The 9940-nt window shown below is 37.8% G+C and overlaps 1 long non-coding RNA gene across 1 annotated transcript; it reads right to left on the bottom strand.

The window, feature by feature from the left end:
• Nucleotides 1–3993: 3993 nt before the first annotated feature.
• On the bottom strand, nucleotides 3994–7913 carry LOC101734322. Its single transcript, XR_208629.4, has 3 exons — nucleotides 7319–7913; nucleotides 6073–6196; nucleotides 3994–4930 (listed from the first exon to the last, which is right to left on the bottom strand). It is a non-coding gene; the product is annotated as an uncharacterized LOC101734322 (long non-coding RNA).
• Nucleotides 7914–9940: the final 2027 nt, after the last annotated feature.

Here is a 9940-nt window from a genome sequence, read left to right as displayed (position 1 = left end):
GGAATAACTAGCTATTCTCCCTCTTGTAGATTTATAGTCAGGAAACGAAAAGAAAGGAAGGGAAACATATTATTAAAATAATATATTTAACAGGCATGTTTGTATGTTAAAAGACTTGAGAATGTACATTAAAAACTAATAAAATGATACTGGTTAAAACTTGCTTGGGAAAGATATTTAACATACAACAACAGGAAAGTTATAAGACAAATACATCCTTATTCAGCCTGTATATTGTGACATCACTAACACATTGTCATTTTTGATATCAAGAAGTATAGATCCACCAAACCTATCATTTTTGGATTTGCTTGAAAAATTAACCAGATTTGAATTCTCATTGCATATTAATGTAAAAAATGTATCATCTATAAGGAAGAAATTGCCATTCTCAGCTGTCTATAGCTTTAAAGGTACAAAACTTTAATCCTTTAAGTGCTGTAGTAAAATAACAAATTGAAGACTAATTGTAACCTGTCTTGGAACAAAACTGTCTACTTACTAGGGCTCATTTGCACCAACAAGCACAGTGGGCAATTTGCACTTTTCCCTGCAGCCAGTTGCATGCAAAGCCGCAAATGCACTCATTCCCTGCACTCTGTGCTGCTCAGTCTTTTCTGCCTTCAGTTCTGAATCGGATATTGCTCTGCCTACTGATGCAGGGGAACCCTGGAGCTACTGCCACCTCCTTATCAGACGGGAGCTCCAGAGTTCCCTCAGCATAGTGCATAAATAGGTGCAGCACACTTGCACCAAAAGAATAGGATGCACACATCACTCACATGCCAAACACCAGAAATGACTCCATGAAGACTTAGAAAATATTTAGCGCAACTGCACCTAACTTGAGACAGAGCAAACAAGCAGTTGTGTCCATTTTGTCAAACTGGATGCAACTGTGTTAGGTGCAGTACAATTGCATTAAGAGAATCACCCATTTTAGTCTGCAATGATTCTGGAATTCTGGAAAAGAATGCTGCATTATGGAGGGAAAAACATGGTGATTGTGCTCAAAATTGTACTTTGCGCACTGCTTCAAGGTAAGTAAGTGAATGCGCCCTTCTGTCACAGTTAATGCAGAAGTGAACTACCCCATCAACACTTTTGGTGCCAGTTCATGTTGATCTTGCTTGCAGCATGCAGTGTCGCATAGATCAAAGAGCACATCAGAAACGTAAATTCTGCACTGTTCGTCAACAAATCAAGTACATAAAGATAGTCAGCAGTTGTAATTTAAGTTGGCAAAACTTGCAGCCACACTTTTGGTATATGGGTGGATAGAAGGGGAGGTGAAAAGAAGCATGCGTATTTGGCGGTCAGTATGAGCAACCAGGGAATCAGGTTATACTGCTTACCTAACAATATATATTTTCCAGGGACATATTTTAGAAGAAAAGCATGAGTTCATATTGAGCGCTAACTAATTACACCATATTATTTTTTTTAAACATCTCATTTAAAAACCTGATTGCTTTCTCTTTGTTAGGGACAGCATGTTCTCATCTAACAGCAGGTAATGAGAGTTTATTCTAGCGCATTTGGTATAGAACTGTGTCTGTGAATTCAGCAAGAAATGATTGCATGTATTCTCTTGGCTTGTGAAGCAGCATTTTGTTGTTGCATGAGAAATTTGTTTTACCTAGCAATTCCTATAGTCTGTTTGAGTATTGACTAATTTTAATTACATACCAAAACCCCTTTGCTTCTTGAAAAAACTCTTAATGTTATTTTGCACAAATATACATCTCCTTAGTGTTGCATGGGAGAAAACTTATACCTGAATTATGCTGTTCACTTGTGAATGCTCTAGTTCAGAGATTTTTGGACCTTCTTTTGGATTGCCTCCTTGTGGGGACAACAATTTGCGAGGACACCCACTTACAGTAGCTAATAACAAGGTCACCATTATGTGAAAACATTCCAGTATCACCCATTATCAGTAGTGCCGGGCCAAGCTGACCTGACTCCCACTATGTGCCCGTTCATTTGCATTTATTATTTTATGCTTTAGAGAATGCGGTGCAATTACAAACAGACTAGGGGTAGGAGACAGAAGAGATATATGCCTAGCACCCCCCCCCCCCAATTATACCCTAGGCATGTGCCTCTTCTGCCTACCCCTAGTTCTAGCTCTGATCATCAGTAATTCTAAGAATATAACTTATTCTTAAGAGTAAAATTTATGTCCAAATAAGTGTAACCGACTAACTTCACTATAAATTATCTTTGAAATGGGCTTGCAGGAGTATGTACAAAAGTAACAAACTTAAATGTCACGCTTAATAGGCTTCAAGATGGGTGCTTATAAACTAGTTCCTGGGCCCTCAGCACCTCTAGTCTCGGTCCCATAAGTGTCTCCCACATCCCCTTCAAGATCAAGAAAGCCACCTCATGTTTAAAGGTCACACCAATACAATGATTTACTTTCTAGTGTTGTTTTTGGTGCTTGACTACTAGTTAATTACCCCAATATCCATAACCATGCATATATTGTAATGTACACAATCAGGCTATAGTCCTTATAGCCTTAATTGAATTTCCTCATCAGGGACAGGTAAAATATTTATATTTCAGCAAAGGTGAATCATTTATTTTGACTGAATGCACTTTAAGACTTATTAGCCTTTTTTTTTGTTCAAATAGATGGTGAAAAAATGGAGATCTAATAATACTTTTTTTCACCTGACTTTGAGTGGCTTACAGTTTCTCTGACATCTTCATTAGAACATAGATGTTATTTGATAAGTAGGGATAGGCTCTACATGTTTAACCAAATATGCGTCCTTGGAAAATTAGCAGAGTTTTATTTGAAGTAGTTATTTTTTCATTTCTACCTGACTTTTTCAACTTTCCTACCTGGTCTTTAGACGTCATTAAGCTATGTTTTATTCTAAGATAAGTACCTACATCATCATCTTTATTAATGTTTACGTTCTAGATATAGTTATTAAACATACTTGGAAATTTTTGCTTTTAAAGAGTACAAAGGGAAGTAGCTAATAAAATGCATTCTAAAGTTCAAATTGTAGTTAATTTATACTTCAAAACAGTGTGTAAAAAGCTTTAAAAAAAAGTTGATTAAAATTTACATAATTATCTAGACAAAAAGGCTAGCATTTCTTTACCATGCCAAGTTGCTTGTAATTCATTTGTGTCGTTGTGAAAATGGCATACACAGCAAATACTGTCTCATAAAGTACAGTTCACATAGTCATAAAAACTGAAACCTTACAGAACCAAGTGGAAACAAAGCCGAGTCAGGCAAATATATTGCTGCTTGCTAATGCTGATGCCTATATTTCATGTCTCACTTGCGCTACTATCCTGGAAACAAACTTCCTTTGTGCAGCTAACCTCACGGTTTGCTAGTTAGTACGTTATGGTTGGTTGAATCTGTGCTTTCATTACTTTCTCTTATTTTTAGCTTTTTTATAACTGTCTTTATATGCCTGTTGATAAGGTTAAGGGTGTGTGTGCCTTTTGATGCACATTGTATATTAGTATATCTGTGCCTTTTTGTTAAAGTCTTTGAAATATATAAACATTATTTGGTACATGTGAAGAACCAATAACACCTTAAAGTAAAAATGCTGCAGATTCTTTAGTTGCGCATTCTAAATAGGTTGTCAGTAATCTGCTATATAAAGAGTTCTCTACAGCTTTGCCAGATCAATAGTGGCAATATTCAGTGCTACAAATCACCTTATTTTGTATTATTAGAGTTTCTGGGGCAAATAGGCAATATTTAACAGTACAATAGTATATACACTGCTCAAAAAATAAAGGGAACACAAAAATAAGACATCCTAGATCTGAATGAATTAAATATTCTTATCAAATACTTTGTTCTTAGTTGAATGTGCTGACAACAAAATCACACAAAAATTATCAATGGAAATCAAATTTATCAACCCATGGAGGTCTGGATTTGGAGTCACACTCAAAATTAAAGTGGAAAAAAACTCTACAGGCTGATCCAACTTTGATGTAATGTCCTTAAAAAAGTCAAAATGAGGCTCAGTAGTGTGTGTGTGGCCTCCACGTGCCTGTTTGATGTGATAGTTGTGCCATAAGCTTGGTTATAGCTGTATAGCTGTAGTTCAGGACAGCAGAGATAGCAAAAGTGAGTTGGGTAGGGTTATGGATAGATCATTCATGGCCGGAACAAATTATGGATGTGGGCATAATGTGCTATTTTTTCATGTAAGAATGCTGGATAGCATGGAGGACCATAGGTTTAACTAAAGGGTTATGAAACCCTCTAAGTACTGCAGAGACGGAACAGTGTAGAAGGGCCACTAGATTTTATATTTCTATCCCTCAAAACAATTTATAGGGGCCTAAAAAGATATTGCTCAGGGATCCATGGCTTACTATTATCATCATCTACTAAAATGTGGTTAACTAGACAGCACAAAGAAATAATATTTCACAATTATTTTATAGTGCAATGATGTTTCTTCTTGTTCCAATGTCTTTTCTTACAAAGAGATCCCTCTAAGTCTGGGGTACTAGGAATTTTATGCTGTAATATCTGTGATGCAAATTAATACATAAACACACAGATTAAATTATAGAAAACATAGGGCAACTTTACTGTAGTCTGTGGTAAAATCTGTGACTGAAGTTGGAGATTTTCTATTAAGTAGGGCAGCATAATTCCACGTTAACCATATTAGCATCTAATAAATGTGTATACAAAACAGTAAATGCTGCACTTTAAACGGTATATTTTACAGCTTATTGGAACATGTATTCCCATCTGGTTAATGTAAAAACCTTTGCAGTTTCTTCTGCAAGTACTTCTGCAAAAGCTGGTCTTTTAAGTCTGTTCTTCTAAGTAAACTGACGGGAGACAGCGGAAAGTGTAGGATAGTCTGCTGCACTTGAAGCAAACGCAATTTTCCACCTGCCAGTACCAGCAGACAATCTGAAGGGGAAGTAAGGGTACAGTAAAAAGAGTGTTTATACATAGTAGGTGTTAAGAGAACAAGATACACAGGAAAGTGTAGGAGAACATAGAAACGTACTGGGGTGTACAGTGAACAACATCAGGTCAAGCCACATTAAAGACCCTGAAAAAGAACTGGATGTACTCAAGCAGCATACATATTACATTATTTAGTACCATGTAGTTAGAGGAAAAAAGGACGTATTTCACACATAAAAGAAACACATACAAACACTGAAAACTGAAATAATTTTCCAATAAAAGAAAAACAAAAAAACTTATTTTAAATAATGAATTTGCTGTATTTTGCAGGAAAAAGAGGAAAACTGGTTTTATTAGTATAAATGTATTGTGACTTGTCTCTCTAGTAGTCTTTGTATGGCACACTGTATTGTTAGACAGGTAGTCTTTGTCTGTGGGGCTAACATTCCTAATAGGTGTTAAATTGGAGCAGTATAGTACACCCCACTTTTAACCATGCCCTCTTCTACCCAGGCCAAATCTTGTTCTACCTGATAATGTTCCTTGCTTTGCTTGCTTCTAAGGATTTCAAATGCCACCTCTATGCTTATCAACAACGGAGGGTAAAGGAAATAAGGGTTCAGATAGGGTAACAGGGTAAGGGGCAGTTACACGCAATGACTCCTGAAAAATCCTGTCTGCATGTAAAACATGGGGACAGGAAGTCTGTTAATCCGTGTGTGCTCACAAAGTCTGAGATATGCAGAGATAAATTATACTCCATCAAGGAAAATGTATATTTAATTGTATATGTAAATGAGGCAGAAATGATGGTAGAAAATAAGGTACTGAGAGTGGGCACCAGTCAGCTCCTTCATTTGCTATCTCTCTTTTCACAATTTTTGAATTTGTGAATTCAAGTTTGTTTTTATAAATCGAGTAAACTCAAGATTTTTTTTTTCACAATTCCAGTTTTTTTGGCTAAAAAAACCTCTAATTTAAGCAATGGTATTTATTAAGTGCAAAAAACTAAAAAACCAAAAAGCTAAAAATTCACCATCTAAAAGCTTGCAAGTTTCTATAGAAGTCAGTGACCCCTGTCCTTGATATTAATCCAAAGGCTTGGTTGGAAGAATTGTGATTGTATATTATATACAAACCTGACACTGTTGACCCTGCATCCATGAACTTATCGCCAGGTGCTTGGGTATAATGTGTTCCTGATGTTACCCAGATGTGCTGCCCGTGTGCTTCCACAGAACAGGAGGCTACTTCTGGTTGTGCCTGGTGTATAACAGAATTTATATGGTGTTAGAAGATTAGCACATACAGTGCTTCTGCCCCACAAAGTTATTGGTTCCGAGAGACCAGTGTTTATTCCTCAAATGAACGCTCTGCACAGCAGACATATACAGCAGAAAAAAGCATTACTGCCATATTTGCAGCCACACTGTCTTTGAAAATGACTGCCAATACATACAGTCCCAGAATGTCAGTTTACAAAGCATTTTGGGATGCACGTCTGCCCCGCTGTGTGGAAACCTGGTGTATGACCTTGCTAGCCCCCTAAAGCAATTCACAGTTTCACTTGACAGGCAAATGTCCAAGACTCAGTAAGCAGCAGCAACAGACACTGACACCAAAAATGAGAATAGTAGCATTAAATAATATTTGTATTCCAGTGAGGTAATGTGTCTGAGAGATCAGCTTTATTTTAAAACCGTCATATGTTTTTAAAAATCCATTTTTTCCCCTTGCCCATCCAGGGAAATGCAAATTAAATCTGTCAAACAATCCATTTAGATTACAGAATTAAAGGTGAGTTTTTTTAGGTTAAAAAACTGGCAGTTTTTTAGGACTCAACTATAAGAATATGTTAATAACTGTTCCAACCTCTTATTGCCACTTTTGCTGTTCTAATAGTACTATGCCAATAGTAAAGTGTACAGTAGGTAGCCAAAACAAAATACTAATGGAAGCAATAATCTGGTATATTAATAAATTAGACCCAATACACCAGTCACATCCACAGCAATGCTTCTAATGCAAAGATGTATGTCATATGATATAAATAAATGAATGTCCCTGCTTGCAAAATCCATTGCAGTTTTCTATTATAGAAAGGGTTAACTCTGCAAGGCTTTTTGTTCTACAGCAAATAAGAGGTTAATGGCTGCAGACGCTTCTCAAGGGTATTAGGATCGGCGTGTATAAACAAGGAAAGATAATGTTTACAGGAGGGGCAATCTCTAAACAGGAGCATTTCTCTGCACTAATAGCAATAATGTAAAACCAAATACAGCAAAGGCCGATATTAGAAGTGTTTTTCTCAGCTTATAAATAGCTGACGTTACCAAGGCTGGGAGAGGTAACGTGTCATTACTCCTCCTTCAAGGCATCTCCTACCTGACTGGCTGACCTCCTATTGGCTGCTGCTGTTTCTAGGCGGAATCCTTTGTTCCTCAGGCAGAGTTAGAAAGTTGACTGCTGCCTGTTTCAACTGCTTTTCTTTTGTTTGCACAACTTTCTTTCTTTCTTTTTTTTTTTTTTTGCTTCTCCTTCAACCAAAACAATTTCCTATGTAAGCACTTGCCCTGATATATCAGAAAGACAACATGTCTTATATTTTAGTGCAAGGATTAGTTCTGAATTTAAACTCCCACTATCCTCAGTAAGAATGCCAGTAGATGTATATCAAAACAGCTGGGCCTACTAATAAGGATGGGAGTTAAAGGTCAGCAGTGGAATTCCAGCAAATTGCTGTGCAGATTTGTGTAGCTGCAACAAGTTTCCAGCAGCTTCTTGTTCACAGAAATATATTATTTGCGCTGTCACCAGGCCAATTTTTCGAGCCAAACTTGAACATTAATCTCCTTATGTTTAATAACAGCAATGTGATTAAGGTTGTGCTGGTAGGGATGATTCTCAGTGATGAATTCTTTTGCATCTGTAATTAAGTTTGGAAAGCTATGGAATGGGGGAAATAGGAAAGTTGAGGGAAGGTTTACTTCCCCTTTACAGTTCTCTGCCGCATCCCTTATGTTGAATGTCACCAGATATAGACTGCGGCTGTGCCCAATCTCTCAAAAGACTCCCCGTGTATTACAAAATGCAGCATCCTGCTGTACAGTGCAAACCTATTGCACTAATATGTATTTGCGTATCTGATGAATATATTTGATATCGCCTTGGCAAAATGAATTTATGCTAAATCTGGTGGTTTTCCCTAGCTGCTATATGATTGGTAGCCCCAAATGAATCCTACCTTGTTCACAAGGTGCAATTCCCCATGTGACTGTTGGTTAGAATGGGATCGTTATGGAAGGACTGGAACTTCTGCAACTTTAGGGTAGTGAACCCACAAAAGCCAGCTTCTGCTCAGTTGGCAGTAACGCAATGTAGATGCAAGAGTAAGCAGAGACTGGAAGATTTTAAAATCTTAAAGACACGGAGTAATAGTTCCAGTTGAAGGTTGCAAACAGATTGATAGTATGGAGCACAAAGTGTGTAGTACTGTGTTGAGCTCAAAGCTAGTGAAGAGAGTTGCCTGCCTGCCTAAAGAGTTGTTTGTACAAACAGCATGGTCTGACCTCACAGTAAATCCCCTCAGAATAAAAGAGCTTTGTCTGTGAAAGTTTTCCTCCTTCCCACAGTCTCTCACACAATGTCCCATGACACCCTCATATTTTTTATTGGAGTAGATAGGGCATGACATTATAGTTACATTTCAAATTTTCCTATAATCCCCAACATATATGGATTTTTTATGTATTGGTATGATACAACTAGTTCTGTTGTGTATTGCATTAATTTTGCTTTCTTATGGGAAATTCATATAGCTAATATTTAGCTAAGCAGTATTGTAACTATAGAGGCAACAGACGGGGGCCTTAAGAGAAAACTGAGAACCCTTACCAGGGACACAGACTCTCGGGATACTCATGGGGGTTGTGGGTTATGAGAATATGTAGTTACTCCATGATAGCTGAGGATACCATTAATGCACATTATAGGTAACATACCCTCTGCTGTATATTTCAGTAGAGGGTACAGTATTGCTTGTCTCTGCAAAGGTATTATCCACAGAAAATAAAATAATATTATTGCTATATTGGTGGGCTAGATGTTCTTTGAGAACAATGTTCACAGAATATTCCCCTGCCTGGATTAGCATTATGGCATCTCAGGCTTATATACAAGCCAGCCAGTAAAACACTTGCCAAGGGTAGTATTGAAAATTTACAAATGTATTTTGTAAATTTATAATACCATTTTGTTGTCACGCTGGCCACCCACTTTAGCCCTGATCTGGCCCAATCTTACTCTTTTCTTCCACAGTCTGCCAATTATGTAACTGTTCTGCCCCCCCCCTTGCATCATCACTGCCCCCTTGTGTCACCACCCCTTCACCCAGCATTGCTTGTCTTGGCAGAACATTTAGGGCCCGCGACAAATCTCCCTGTTCGCGGGCGACTAATCTCCCCGAATTGCCATCCCACCGGCGACAATGTAAGTCGCCGGTGGGATGGCAACTGATGGCAACTCGGAGAGATTAGTCGCCCGCGAACAGGGAGATTTGTCACGGGAGACTAATCTCCCCATGTGCCAGAGCCCTTACAATGCTCCTAAGAGAAAGGCCCTACTAACTTAGTAGTATGGGTACCCATGATAACTGATGGCAGACCTGCAGGGGGATAGTGTAGTGGCGGTAGCAATGGTCTAGTAACTCTTAGCAACCAATCCCATGTTTCCTTCCAAACAAGTGACCAGTAAATCTTACTCATGATTAGTAGCTGTAGGTTACTTTTAATTGCTATCACATTACCCTCTGCAACTCTGTGGTCCTAGATTTTCAGATTGGCAAGTGATATAATAAAAAGTACAATCATTTGATTGATTCCTGTGGGTATCTAGATTATGTATAAATATATATTCCCCCCTTAAGTTACTGGGTAAAGGAACCAGTCTAATAGAAACAAAATTTGCATATGATTGTTCTAGAACATAGAAACTTGTGATCTACCTGTA

The sequence above is a fragment of the Xenopus tropicalis genome, chromosome 5, assembly GCF_000004195.4.
Source record: "Xenopus tropicalis strain Nigerian chromosome 5, UCB_Xtro_10.0, whole genome shotgun sequence".
Classification (NCBI taxonomy): Eukaryota; Metazoa; Chordata; class Amphibia; order Anura; family Pipidae; genus Xenopus; species Xenopus tropicalis.
This window is presented reverse-complemented; position numbering and strand designations above follow the sequence as displayed.